Genomic DNA, 16,018 nt, shown 5'->3' with positions numbered 1-16,018 from the left:
TCTTAAACTCAAATCTAACTTTCCACCATTCACTTAATTACTGCCACTGTGCTCTTTAGCATCATTGTCTTGGCATGCTCCACATAGAGAATAGCATAGAACACATATAATTTCTACCCCGTCCACAATTCCTTGACGTGACAGCTTTATTTTCCAATTGTCCCCCTTCTTGTCTATGACCCACTCACACACACACACATGAACAGAAAACGACAAAACAGCAACAACATCCACCACTCAACTCTAATGTCTCCAAAGTTCCTTGTATTTCCCAAAACCATCATCGCCAACACCATTCGAATAATAACGGCGGGCGGCAGCATCAACATTGTCATCATCATCATAGGTATTGCATCCCACTCCTCCCCCCTTTCCTCCTAAAGCCCATTTACATCAAACACTCTCCAGTAAAACTCCTCTTCATTTAGCACTTTGACAATACTTTTTCTGAAATGCCAATGTTAAAAAATTCTTTACGTTTTCAAAACCTACTACGGAGTGAGTACTAGAAACAAATCTACGGGAGAGAGAGGGAAGCCGTCATAAAGGAAATGGCAGAGGAAGGAATGAATGTTTTATTTATGGAACAAAAGAAATTTTAAAATGGAAAATACTTATGTGAGGGAGTTGTTGCAAATGTCTAACTAGAAGAAGAAGAAGCTGGGGTGTACTACTGGGCTATGTGAGGACTGACTGCCGAGGTATGGAGTGGAGTGTGGAGGGCTTTATGTCGAGTACTTTGCATAAGGATGTTGAGAATGTGAAGTGATGTGATTGAAATGGTCTCATGAAAACCCATAAAAATTTTGACATAAAGGCGACATGGTTTTGGGAACTGTTTTCATTTTCTTCTTCGTCTTCTGTCTTGGTCCTTTGCTTTCTTTGCTTTAACAATAATTTGTTGTTTATTTTTTTGCTTTGCTATTGAGCAGAGGGGGTACTTATTTTGTCGCCGCTGTTTTTGCAGTTGTGGGCTTCCCTCCTGCTCTTGTTGTTTTCAATTCACATTTTTCAATTTTGAAATAAATTTGTAATACTTTATGAGTGATGCTTCAAAATTGCAAGCATAAGCACATACTCTCATCCCGTTTCAGAAGTCGTCCTTGTCCAATACAAAATGAAATACTTAAAAAAATTGTACCAGATCCTACTCCACATATTTTTCTGAGTAGTCAAAAAAAAAACAGGAATTTTGAGTATTTGAACAATTCATATTCATATGCGGTCATAGACGACGCGACAGTTTTGTTGGATGGAAGGAGTATTGCCTGATTTTAAGTCTCCCTCTTCGTGTGTGTGCTGGCTGGCCTACTAGGAGGTTTGGTATGACTGTCTAGTGGGTTAACAATGGCACAGTGGAGAAGTATAATCAATATCGAAATATTTCCTATAGAAATATATCGATATCGAAATATTTCCTATAGAAATCTATCGAAATCGAAAATTTTCCTATGGAAATCTATCGATATCGAAAAATTTCCTATGGAAATCTATCGATATCGAAAAATTTCCTATGGAAATCTATCGATATCGAAAAATTTCCTATGGAAATCTATCGAAATCGAAAAATTTCCTATGGAAATCTATCGATATCGAAAAATTTCCTATGGAAATCTATCGATATCGAAAAATTTCCTATGGAAATCTATCGATATCGAAAAATTTCCTATAGAAATATATATCGATATCGAAATATTTCCTATAGAAATATATCGATATCGAAATATTTCCTATAGAAATATATCGATATCGAAATATTTCCTATAGAAATATATCGATAACGAAATATTTCCTATAGAAATATATCGATAACGAAATATTTCCTATAGAAATATATCGATAACGAAATATTTCCTATAGAAATATATCGATAACGAAATATTTCCTATAGAAATATATCGATATCGAAATATTAGAAATATATCGATATCGAAATATTTCCTATAGAAATATATCGATATCGAAATATTTCCTATAGAAATATATCGATATCGAAAAATTTCCTATAGAAATATATCGATATCGAAATATTTCCTATAGAAATATATCGATATCGAAATATTTCCTATAGAAATATACCGATATCGAAAAATTTCCTATAGAAATATTTCGATATCGAAAAATTTCCTATTGAAATATTTCGATATCGAAAAAATTTACTATTGAAATATATCGATATATCGAAAACTTTCCCATGGAAATATATCGATGTATCGAAAAATTTCCCATGGAAATATATCGATATATCGAAAAATTTCCTATATATACATTTTCTACATATTTGCCCCTTCAAACTTGAATACCCTCTTTGCCTATATTTCTTTTTTCTGTAACATTTCCCTTCAATTAACAAAATTTAGTTGTCATTTGACAAGTTTAAAATTACAAAACAAAAATGGGAAAGTTTTGAAAATATTTAAATTAGATATTCATTAGTTATCCCAAAAGATGACAGCATTCTTATTCACAACACAGCAAAAAAAAACAGCCACTTACAAATGTCAAATTGATTTCCACTGTCAAATTAATTTCTATTCAGTTCCGTACAACAACCCTCCACAGTTGGTGTTTTTTTTTCGGATGCATCTGCCTCATTCACATAATTTTAAGAGCAACAACAAGAGCAGCATCAGTAATAGTAGTGTTTCAATTTTATTCCGATATACTTGAAAAAAAAAACACGCCGAATAAAAAAAAAAAACAACCCTCAAAATGGTGTTCGAACAACACGGCCGGCCGTGCTCTGGCATGGCGTTAAACAACAAGCCAAAATAATGCCCGAAAAAAGTGGCAGGCTGACAGCAAACACTTACTAACTGTGGTGGCATCAGTCACTCAGTCAAACAGTCAGTCAGTCGCTAGTCCCCATCATTCATCAGTTTGTCGATGCTAAGGTCTGTTCCCCCCATGCCAACACTTAAAAACAGAAGCAAATGCTTATTTTTTGTAATAATGCTGACGACTTTTTTCCTTTGCTTTTTGAAGCTGCTGAGGATGATGATGCTCGGGCCCCTAGTTGATGTTATTGTGGTGGTCGTATGCCATGTCGTGTTTTTTTTTTCCTGCAGCAGTCCTTGGTTAGAGTAATGTGAATGCGTGTGATTAATATTTCTACTTCCATTCATAGAGTCATTCATTCGCTCATTCATTCGTTCACATATCTTTTGCCCCACCATTCACAAATGTTCTACAATTGAAATGAAATGAAAGGAGAATCACAAAAAATAAAGAAACACCAAGGTTCTCATAGTTTTTCTGCCCTTAACCAAAGTTTGGGGCCATGGATAGAATGACTTTCTTTTGTTGAAAAAACACTTCAAGTTATCTTCATGTGAGATTGTTGCTCCCCTTCCCTATCTCATCCTATCCTTTTATTTTATTGTTCATTTTGATTGACTGGTACTGTCATGTAGGCTAGCCTGCCTATCTTCTCGAATAGAGTGGGGAACTAGCTAGCATCCGGAATATAACTCATCATCATCTGGACTATCAGGCCCTTGTTTTTTTTTCTAGACGTTTTTCTTCACTTCACTCACCACTTTAACCTAATAATGATCAACTTTAACAACAATCAAATAAATATAATTCTTTATCACAGAAGAGCAAAAAACCCTACAAAAATAAATCCATATGTAAGTATGTGTTCGTGCATGTGAGCGTGGAATCGGTTCTATGTGTAAGATAAGTTCTACTCGAGTCTGAACTCTCTGCGGACCAGCAATAGTAAATAAATGTAAAAAGTAATTATTAATAAATTGCTCATGACCAATTAAGATGATGTTTGTTCTTTGCTAGGATTGTCCGTCCGTCCGTCTGTCCCGCACAAAGCGAAGCAAACAGTCTACTAAATTGTTGGTCCATCAGAACAGTGGTTGGAAAATAATTTTACAACAAAGGCAAATCTGAAATTTCCAAGACAAAAAATATCGTTAAATATTTTAAGGAAATATATCGATAAATTTTAACTTAAAGTATATCGATATATTTTTAGTAGAAATATATCCATAATGTTCCTATAGAAACATATCGATATCGAAAAATTTCCTATGGAAATCTATCGCTATCGAAATATTTCCTATGGAAATCTATCGATATCGAAAAATTTCCTATGGCAATCTATCGATATCAAAAAATGATCTATGGAAATGATCAATGGAAATTTATCGATATCGAAAAAAACTCGTATGGAAATCTATCGATATCGAAAAATTTCCTATGGAAATCTATCGATATCGAAAAATTTCCTATGGAAATCTATCGATATCGAAAAATTTCCTATGGAAATCTATCGATATCGAAAAATTTCCTATGGAAATCTATCGATATCGAAAAATTTCCTATGGAAATCTATCGATATCGAAAAATTTCCTATGGAAATCTATCGATATCGAAAATTTTCCTGTAGAAATATATCGATATCGATAAATTTCCTGTAGAAATATATCGATATCGAAAAATTTCCCATGGAAATCTATCGATATCGAAAAATTTCTTATGGATATCTATCGATATCGAAAAATTTCCTATGGAAATCTATCTATATCAAATAATTCCCTATAAAAATCTATCGATATCGAAAAATTTCCTATGGAAATCTATCGATATCAAAAAATTTTTTATGGAAATCTATCGATATCGAAAAATTTCCTATTTAAATCTACCGATATCGAACAATTTCCTATTTAAATCTACCGATATCGAACAATTTCCTATGGAAATCTATCGATATCGAAAAATTTCCTATGGAAATCTGTGGACATCGAAAAATTTCCTATGGAAATCCATCGAAATCGAAAAATTTTCTATGGAAATCTATCGATATCGAATAATTTCCTATGGAAATATATCGATATATCGAAAAATTTTCTATGGAAATATATCGAAAAATGTCCTATGGGAATATATCGATGTATCGAAAATTTTCCTATGAAAATATATCGACATATCAAAAAATTTCCTATGAAAATATATCGATGTATCGAAAAATTTTCTATTGAAACATATCGATATATCGAAAAATTTCCTATGAAAATATATCGACATATCGAAAAATTTCCTATGAAAATATATCGATATATCGAAAAATTTCCTATGAAAATATATCGACATATCGAAAAACTTCCTATGGAAATATATCGATGTATCGAAAAATTTCCTATGGAAATATATCGATATACCAAAAAATTTCCAACGGAAATATATCGATATATTGAAAAATTTCCTATGGAAATATATCGATATATCGAAAAATTTTCTATAGAAATATATGGACATGTCTACAATTTTTTAACGCAACCAAAGACCACAATGTACCTGGATTTTTTAAAGAGTTTTTGGAGCAACCATAGACCACAATAAACGTGGATATTTTAAAGGTTTTTTGGACCATAGAACACAAAAGAAGTGGATATTTTTAAAGATTTTTCGGAGCCGCCAAAGGCCGCAGAAAACTTGGATTTTTTAAAGATTTTTTTGAAGCAACCAAAGACCACAGTATACGTGGATTTTTTAAAGATTTTTTGGAGGAGCACAAGGTCACAATAAACGTGGATTTTTTAAAGATTTTTTGGAGGAGCACAAGGTCACAATAAACGTGGATTTTTTAAAGATTTTTGGAGGAGCACAAGGTCACAATAAACGTGGATTTTTTAAAGATTTTTTGGAGAAGCACAAGGTCACAATAAACGTGGATTTTTTAAAGATTTTTTGGAGGAGCACAAGGTCACAATAAACGTGGATTTTTTAAAGATTTTTTGGAGGAGCACAAGGTCACAATAAACGTGGATTTTTTAAAGATTTTTTGGAGGAGCACAAGGTCACAATAAACGTGGATTTTTTAAAGATTTTTTGGAGGAGCACAAGGTCACAATAAACGTGGATTTTTTAAAGATTTTTTGGAGGAGCACAAGGTCACAATAAACGTGGATTTTTTAAAGATTTTTTGGAGGAGCACAAGGTCACAATAAACGTGGATTTTTTAAAGATTTTTTGGAGAAGCACAAGGTCACAATAAACGTGGATTTTTTAAAGATTTTTTGGAGGAGCACAAGGTCACAATAAACGTGGATTTTTTAAAGATTTTTTGGAGGAGCACAAGGTCACAATAAACGTGGATTTTTTAAAGATTTTTTGGAGGAGCACAAGGTCACAATAAACGTGGATTTTTTAAAGATTTTTTGGAGGAGCACAAGGTCACAATAAACGTGGATTTTTTAAAGATTTTTTGGAGGAGCACAAGGTCACAATAAACGTGGATTTTTTAAAGATTTTTTGGAGAAGCACAAGGTCACAATAAACGTGGATTTTTTAAAGATTTTTTGGAGGAGCACAAGGTCACAATAAACGTGGATTTTTTAAAGATTTTTGGAGGAGCACAAGGTCACAATAAACGTGGATTTTTTAAAGATTTTTTTGCATCACCCAAAGGCCTCAATAAACGTGGATTTTTAAAGATTTTTTTGCATCACCCAAAGGCCTCAATAAACGTGGATTTTTAAAGATTTTTTGCAGATGCCAAAGTCCTCAAAAAACGAGGATTTTTTAAAGATTTTTTGCAGCCATCAAATTGTGACCTTTGTTTGTTCCAATAAATCTTTAAAAAATCCACGTTTATGGTGGCCTTTGGTTGTTTGAACAAATCTTTAAAAAATTCACGTTTATTGTGGCCTTTGGTTGTTTGAAAAAAAATCTTTAAAAAATCCACGTTTATTGTGGCCTTTGGATGTTTGAAAAAATCTTTAAAAAAATCCACGTTTATTGTGGCCTTTGATGGCTGTTAAAAAACTTTAAAAAATCCACGTTTATTGTGGCCTTTGTTTGCTCAAAAAAATCTTTAAAAAATCCACGTTTATTGTGGCCTTTGTTTGCTCAAAAAAATCTTTAAAAAATCCACGTTTATTGTAGCCTTTGTTTGCTCAAAAAAATCTTTAAAAAATCCACGTTTATTGTGGCCTTTGTTTGCTCAAAAAAAATCTTTAAAAAAAACACGTTTATTGTGGCCTTTGGTTGTTTAAAAAAATCTTTAAAAAATCCACGTTTATTGTGGCCTTTGGTTGTTTGAAAAAATCTTTAAAAAATCCACGTTTATTGTGGCCTTTGTTTGTTCGAAAAAATCTTTAAAAAATCCACGTTTATTGTGGCCTTTGGTTGTTTGAAAAAATCTTTAAAAAATCCAAGTTTATTGTGGCCTTAGGTTGTTCGAAAAAATCTTTAAAAATCCACGTTTATTGTGGCCTTTGGTTGTTTGAAAAAATCTTTAAAAAATCCACGTTTATTGTGGCCTTTGGTTGTTTGAAAAAATCTTTAAAAAATCCACGTTTATTGTGGCCTTTGGTTGTTTGAAAAAATCTTTAAAAAATCCACGTTTATTGTGGCCTTTGGTTGTTTGAAAAAATCTTTAAAAATCCACGTTTATTGTGGCCTTTGGTTGTTTGAAAAAATCTTTAAAAAATCCAAGTTTATTGTGGCCTTAGGTTGTTCGAAAAAATCTTTAAAAATCCACGTTTATTGTGGCCTTTGGTTGTTTGAAAAAATCTTTAAAAAATCCACGTTTATTGTGGCCTTTGGTTGTTTGAAAAAATCTTTAAAAAATCCACGTTTATTGTGGCCTTTGGTTGTTTGAAAAAATCTTTAAAAATCCACGTTTATTGTGGCCTTTGGTTGTTTGAAAAAAATCTTTAAAAAATCCAAGTTTATTGTGGCCTTTGGTTGTTTGAAAAAATCTTTAAAAAATCCAAGTTTATTGTGGCCTTTGGTTGTTTGAAAAAATCTTTAAAAAATCCAAGTTTATTGTGACTTTGGTTGTTTGAAAAAATTTTTAAAAATCCACGTTTATTGTGGCCTTTGGTTGTTTGAAAAAATCTTTAAAAAATCCACGTTTATTGTGACCTTTGGTTGTTCGAAAAAAATCTTTTAAAAATCCACGTTTATTGTGGCCTTTGATTGCTGATAAAATTGCTTAATCCACGTTTGTGGTGGCCTTTGGTTGCTCCCAAAAAACCACGTTTTTTTGTGATTTTTTAATTATTTTTTTTATTTTCTTATGAAACCACTGTCCATTTGCCATGGAACAAACTCCATCTGTGGCCTCCTCTATAACAGCAGAGGAACTTTTTCCTTCTCTAATAAAATTGTGTACAATTATATGGTGGTACTACAACAAAAACAACATAATAAAAGCACAATTGAATTGATATTTGTTCGACAACAACAACAACACCGAGAAAAAAAGAACTCAACATAAAAACAACAACAACAACAAAATACATTAATACATGTAACTCCAGTGAATGATGAGAGTATTTTTTTTTTTTTTTGATGTGTATAAAAAATGTATTACAAATATAATGTGTGTTTTATGTAGAGATGGATGTCTTTCTGTACATATGTATGAGTGTATGAATATTTACAATAAATGCCATAAAATAAGACAGATATCATTAATCATTGCAAGGATTCACGGAACAATGCAGAGGGGTTATACCTACCACACACACATGCCGCCGCCTCTGATGGTTGTTCTCGTTTCTTTCGTGGCCCCCTCTCTCAATTATTCCACGGGATTTTACTACCATTATAAAAACCATTTCAGCATTTAATTTCACATACAAATTATAGTGTCAAACTACATTCTGACATTCATTCGTTGGTTGGACTAACAAATTGTTCTAAAATACATGGAAAAAAATCCTCATTTTTATGATCCAATCGTAGTATAAGAAACTCCCTCCTCCCCCTTGAAGGAAAATTGATGATGTCGTTGAGAAGGTTACGTTTTTGGAATAGAAAGAGTCCTTAAGTTCAAAGACATGGGGGATCATATGTGTTTTTTTTATTTAAATAAATTATAGCAATTGGAAACGAATCGTTTCTAAATCGTTTTTTTTTTTTCTTTAAAAATTGGAATTTATTTCTTTGGGATTTGGACTAAGACATTTATTAGGTCTTCTATATTGAATTCTTAAACTAAATTTGAATTGAGTTTCAAACAAAAACAAACAACGTAACACACTTGAAAAGAACAGCAACAAAAACAACAACAACAAATGGTAATTATTTTAACCGAAACCAATCGATTGACTTAAGCCATAAAATGCAGCCAATCGATTTTTTCCAAATTTAAAGCGAGAGCACCACTTAAAAAAAGACTTCCACAGCACACAGGAACATGTAGTCGTCATCTATGGTCGGGTGGGTAGACAGACGGAAGACAAGTGGCTTCTCTTCTTGTCAGCATAGTATAGCATAATTTTGAAAACATAAAACGACCGAAACTTTAGTTGTGTTATCAGCTAAACCATAGATATTCATTCGTATTTGAGAGATTTTTCCACTTACGTTTTTTTTATTGGTTCCTCAGGCTTAACTGCTAAGCCTAAGCTAACACGTTTAAATGCCTTACTAACCTAAATAAGTGAGAACGTTAGGCGGCCCAGCCAGGCCAGGCAGCAGACAACAGATAATAAATCCATTTTTCGTGTGTGAAAGAAGGTAAGTGTTTGCCGGAATGGCCAATAAAAAATAGTTTTGTGGTTTTTATTTTTATTGCCCTCCAAATCACTTCATGTGGGAATCTCCTCTTTAGTTCGTTTTTTTTTCTTTTTTGTATTCAAATAAAATTTGAGATTAAATTTCTTCCATGTATGCCGTTACATCCAAGCCAATGAATGCTTATCAGAGGTTAACATTAACATTTCTTTAAGGTATCTAAATTAATGTGAACTGTGTCTCCTGGACAATTTTTGGAGATTCCGACAATTTTTTTTGCTGATAATATTTTATGTTTATATTTTATGAGGCGAGATGAGATGAACATCACAAAGGAAGACCGAAACCAAATCAAAAGTTTGGTAAATAATTGAAATATTTAAGAAAAATTTGATAAGAAATTTAAATATTTGATTAAACATAAGGCAAGATATGTTTAAAAAAAATCTCTAAAAAATCCAGATTAAAGACCACAATAAACGTGGATGTTTTAAACGATATTTTGACGCAACCAAAGGCCACAATAAGCGTGGATTTTTCAAATATTTTTTGCAGCAGACAAAGGCCTCAATAACCGTGGATCTTTTAAAAATTTTTTGCAGCAGCCAATGGACTCAATAAGCGTTGATTTTTTTAAAGATTTTTTGCAGCAGCCAAAGGCCTCAATAAATGTGGATTTTTTAAAGATTTTTTGCATCAGCCAAAGGCCTCAATAAACGTGGATTTTTTAATAAATTTTTGCAGCAGCCAAAGGCCTCAATAAACGTGGATTTTTAAAGATTTTTTGCAGCAGCCAAAGACCTCAATAAACGTGGATTTTTTAAAGATTTTTTGGAGCAACCAAAGGCCACAATAAATGTGGATTTTTTAAAGATTTTTTGCAGCAGCCAAAGGCCTCAATAAACGTGGATTTTTTAAAGATTTTTTGCAGCAACCAAAGGCCACAATAAATGTGGATTTTTGAAAGATTTTTTGCAGCAGCCAAAGGCCTCAATAAACGTGGATTTTTGAAAGATTTTTTGCAGCAGCCAAAGGCCTCAATAAACGTGGATTTTTTAAAGATTTTTTGCAGCAGCCAAAGGCCTCAATAAACGTGGATTTTTTTAAAGATTTTTTGCAGCAGCCAAAGGCCTCAATAAACGTGGAGTTTTTAAAGATTTTTTGCAGCAGCCAAAGGCCTCAATAAACGTGGATTTTTTAAAGATTTTTTTGCAGCAGCCAAAGGCCTCAATAAACGTGGATTTTTAAAGATTTTTTGCAGCAGCCAAAGACCTCAATAAACGTGGATTTTTAAAGATTTTTTGCAGCAGCCAAAGGCTTCAATAAACGTGGATTTTTTAAATTTTTTTTTCAGCAGCCAAAGGCCTCAATAAACGAGGATTTTTCAAAGATTTTTGCAGCAGCCAAAGGCCTCAATAAACGTGGATTTTTTAAAGATTTTTATCAGCCATCAAATTGTGACCTTTGTTTGTTCCGAAAAATCTTTAAAAAATCCACGTTTATTGTGACCATTGGTTGTTCCAAAAAATCCTTAAAAATCCCCGTTTACAGTGGTATTTGGTTGCTGTTATAAATCTTTAAAGAAATCCACGTTTATTTTGGCCTTTGGTTGTTCCAAAAAATCTTTAAAGAAATCCACGTTTATTTTGGCCTTTGGTTGTTCCAAAAAATCTTTAAAGAAATCCACGTTTATTTTGGCCTTTGGTTGTTCCAAAAAATCTTTAAAAAATCCACGTTTATTGTGGCCTTTGGTTGTTCCAAAAAATCTTTAAAAAATCCACGTTTATTGTGGCCTTTGGTTGTTCCAAAAAATCTTTAAAAAATCCACGTTTATTGTGGCCTTTGGTTGTTCCAAAAAATCTTTAAAAAATCCACGTTTATTGTGGCCTTTGGTTGTTCCAAAAAATCTTTAAAAAATCCACGTTTATTGTGGCCTTTGGTTGTTCCAAAAAATCTTTAAAAAATCCACGTTTATTGTGGCCTTTGGTTGCTCCAAAAAATCTTTAAAAAATCCACGTTTATTGTGGCCTTTGGTTGCTCCGAAAAAATCTTTAAAAAATCCACGTTTATTGTGGCCTTTGGTTGCTCCAAAAAATCTTTAAAAAATCCACGTTTATTGTGGCCTTTGGTTGCTCCGAAAAAATCTTTAAAAAATCCACGTTTATTGTGGCCTTTGGTTGCTCCGAAAAAATCTTTAAAAAATCCACGTTTATTGTGGCCTTTGGTTGTTCCAAAAAATCTTTAAAAATCCACGTTTATTGTGGCCTTTGGTTATTCCAAAAAATCTTTAAAAAATCCACGTTTATTGTGGCCTTTGGTTGTTCCAAAAAATCTTTAAAAAATCCACGTTTATTGTGGCCTTTGGTTGTTCCAAAAAATCTTTAAAAAATCCACGTTTATTGTGGCCTTTGGTGGCTGTTAACAAATCTTTAAAAAAATCTACGTTTATAGTGGGCTTTGATGGCTGTTTGTGAAAGGAACTCCCCACATCCTGACTAACCTGGTTTCAAAATCGCGGCTATTTCATTAATAATAGCCCTATTTTATAGTGTCTCTCTAGGGACTAATTTTTTCAAACGTAAAAATAGCATCGCTTTAGAAAACTATAGTGATTGACGCTTCCGTACAAAACATGCTTAAAATTTCCAACTCTTCTTCTTCTTCTTCTGATGCTGCTGGTGGTCAATTAAATTAAGTTGATTGCTTAATTCCTAATTAAATTTTACAATTTTGCCCTTCTACTACTCCTCCTCTTATACCTCCTACACAATTTGTCGTTTTTGGGGGGAAATGGTGTAGTCGTAAATGTTGTTGCGTTTTTGTTGTTGTTCAACTTTATTGCAATGACTAAGAAAGACTAAATTGTAGTTGGGCTTAATTTATCATAAGTTTTATACAGTAATAAAACAACAATTACAACAACCAACTTCTGTAACACAAGTCGTAGATGAAGAAGCACGACGACAACAACAACAACAACAACAGCAAAACAAGATGTGATCTTGTTCATTTTATTGTCGGACATACACGCCAAATGGTACGCTAGACCAAAATAATGGACAGACAGACAGCTACGCAGACTTGGAGACAGACTAAGTGGCAAATGATGAGAGAATTGGTTGGTGGTGGGCAGACAATGTTGATGTTGTTGTCCAATCAAGAGATACAGATGGACAGACAGTCAGACGTAGATGTTTTTTATGTTACATTGCGATATGAAATATATGACCAGACCTCCCTTTTCCAGACACACAACATCGATATAAACAAATAGAGCACAGATCCAACTCCTTCTTCTTGATCTTCCGCTGCTGTCGAGGCTTCTTCATCTACCATACATTTGGCGGCTACACTTAGTGTCAAAAATATGTCACAATAATAAAAAATGACATCTATGATCAGTGTGTGATGTTCGTTTTATTTTCATCTTCCCTCATTCCTTTGTTCTTGGTTCGAGTTCATTTATCAAAAAATTTCCCATCATTCTTCTTTTTTCGGGAATTATGTAAGAACGGCAAGCTGCAGGCCAGACCCAAAAAAGAACAAGATCTTCATAATCATTAAACTAAAAGTTTAACATCATCATCATGATGATGATCTTTGTTGGCATCATTCTAATGGAATTCTCCTGGGAATAGGGGGTTGTCTTTGTATTTTTGTTTTGGGAAGGGGTTCGCCGTTCATTTTGTAAAATTTATTATCTTGAACTTGTGGAATTTTGAATTTTGTTTTTGGACAACCCTTTGTTTTCCTCAAGACTTACTAAATAAGTAGTAAAATCGAAAAGAAATTCCCGGTTAGAGAGGGAGAACTTGCTGATTAAAGGAATCTCTAAAATAAATAGCTTTTGTATTCAATTAATGGCATTCCTTCGGCTTGTCTTGTTTCCGTGCCATGCATCGGTTACAACTTTATCGCTATCAGCCGTTCCGACAGCCACTCAGCCCAACCAACCACCCAGCCTTTGGCAGAGATTTTAAAATTCCAAATATGTTTCAGTAGTTTAGATAGATTACCGATTGAATGCATATTTTGTTGTTGTTGATTTCAAATATTGTCGCCATTCGCCGCCTAGTCCCTACGTTTTTTTTTTCTTTGTTTATTTGAATTTGATTTTGTATTCTGTTTTTCTTTCGTTTTGTTACTAATTAATGCACAATGTGTTGTAGTTGCAATAAATCTTTTTTCTGTCTTGTCATTAGACGGCGATTTTCCAATTTATAATTGCTTTGCATTTTTTCTTCTTGTTGTGGCCTCCTATCGATCCGAACTTCTTTCTTTCTAATAATGACAATAATCCATTGTTTGAGGGGGACAATTTATTTGATACGGTTTTGTTGTTCTCATAAAAGGCTTGTTAAACGCTTTGTTGTTTTGTTGAAGGGGGTATGAAGAGCGAATAATCGCAAAGCAATTAAAATGAGAAAAGTAACATAGAAGTGGTAGGAAAAAAACTCTGGAAAATATTAAAGAAAATCTTTACAAAACCTATTTAAATTTTTCTCACAAATATCGTTTGTATGAAATGGCAGGATTTTGAAGGGTCCCCTAGAAACAATTATGCCTATGAAAGGCCTTCAAGATGGTTTTTCTCTATAGAAGTTCGTTAAAATGTTTTATATGTTTAGTTGATCATTAAGAGGTTTTTTATTTATAATGATGCAAAGGAGGCTTAGTCTTCTGTCTATAAAATAGATTTTCAGAAGTCTTAATTTGGTCACATCTACTATATATAGAATATTTTCTATATAACGCTTCATCTAAGCTCCTTGTTTAATTCTAAACAAAAAATTATTTTTATTTTTATACAAACTCATAAGTCCCAGTCCACACTAGAGTGATTTCATTGAAAAAATTTCATGAAATTATGCGTTCTTAGATCGAGTTCCATACTAAAGTAATTTTATGAAACTGCTGTAGTGGGGAACTCGATCTAAGAATGCCTAATTTCATGAAATTATTTCATTGAAATCACTCTAGTGTGGACTGGGATTAATTATTTGTATACAGTCCAAACTAAACATATAACACTTACTTCATTAAATCATTTATTTTAATCCGGCCGGGAGAATGTACAAATAACTTTTGTACATACTTTCGGCTTATGTCGAAACTCTGGAAAATCTTACAATTTCAATAAAGCGCGTCGTTTAATTCTAAACATTTATAAAACATTTACTTCATTAAATCATTTATTTTATTCCGGCCGGGAGAATGTGCAAATAACGTTTGTACATTATTTCAGCTCATGTCGAGGCGTTGGAAAATCTCACAATTTCATATAAATATTCGAATCAATTTTCCAGCGGCCGAACAAAATATGCATTCTTTCAGAGATTTACAACACTCCTCCTTTAATAAATCATCAGACCTTTAGCAGATATTCTATCTATGTAAGGTCTTCAAGAAGTCTTCTCTCTATTGAAGCAAATTAAAATGGTTTATATCTCTAGAGGACCATTATGAGGCTTAGGGTATTATCTATAGAATACTTTTAGGAGTTATTCAACTTATTGAATGACTTGTAAAGGGTTTATAGCAATAGAAGACTTCATCAGATCATCAATCGGAAAAAGCCTCTTTAGAGGTATTTTATCTGTAAAAAATCTTTGTTTTTACTTTTTTACACATACTTTTAAGATTTCTAACATGCTTTCTGTCTACAGAATACTTTTAGGAAGTTTCCCATCTATTGAATATCTTAAGAGTGTATTGTCTCTATGCGAATCCTTTACGATGACTTCTATCTATTCACAGAAGATGACTTCTATCTATTCTTTAGTATATATTTCATCAATGGAAGACCTTGAAGATGACTTCTATCGACAGAAGAAGGGCACTAGAAGGTTTTATATTTATAGCCAATCACTACGAAGTCTTCTATCTATGGACGACCTTTAGGAGGTATATTATTTATAGAAAACTAGTACTAGGCAGAATTTTGAAGGGTCCCCTAGAAGCAATTATGCCTTTGAAAGGCCTTCAAGATGGTTTTTCTCTATAGAAGTTCGTTAAAATGTTTTATTTCTTTAGATGGTCATTAAGAAGTTTCTTATTTATAATGATGCGAAGGAGGTTTTGGCTTCTGTCTATAGACTAGATTTCAGAAGTCTTCACTTGCTCACATCTACTAAATGTCATCTATTCTCCTTGTTTAATTCTAAACATGAAATTCTTATTATTTTTATACAAGCTCATAATTATTTTTTCTACAGCCCACACTAAACATATAACACTCATCTCATTAAATCATTTATTTTATACCGGCCGGGAGAATGTACAAATAACTTTTGTACATGCTTTCGGCTCATGTCTAGGCGCTGGAAAATCTCACAATTTCAAATAAATATTCGAATCAAATTTCCAGCGAAATATTCATTCTTTTAGATATTTAGACACTCCTCTTTTAGTAGATCATTAGACGTTCACCTATTCTATGTAAGGTCTTCAAGAAGTCTTCTCTCTATTCAAGCTAATTAAAATGGTTTATACCTCTAGAGGACCATTAAAAGGTCTTCTAGCTTTAGAGGAA

General features: G+C 32.7%; 1 protein-coding gene across 3 annotated transcripts in view; it reads right to left on the bottom strand.

The window, feature by feature from the left end:
* The window catches only part of unc-5, a 181,167-nt gene that overhangs the window by 114,871 nt on the left and 50,278 nt on the right, over positions 1-16,018 (bottom strand). The gene's annotated exons all lie outside the window — the stretch shown is intronic.

Source organism: Musca autumnalis, unplaced genomic scaffold, assembly GCF_047663935.1.
Source record: "Musca autumnalis isolate F117 unplaced genomic scaffold, ASM4766393v1 scaffold_5, whole genome shotgun sequence".
NCBI classification, from domain to species: domain Eukaryota; kingdom Metazoa; phylum Arthropoda; class Insecta; order Diptera; family Muscidae; genus Musca; species Musca autumnalis.
This window is presented reverse-complemented; position numbering and strand designations above follow the sequence as displayed.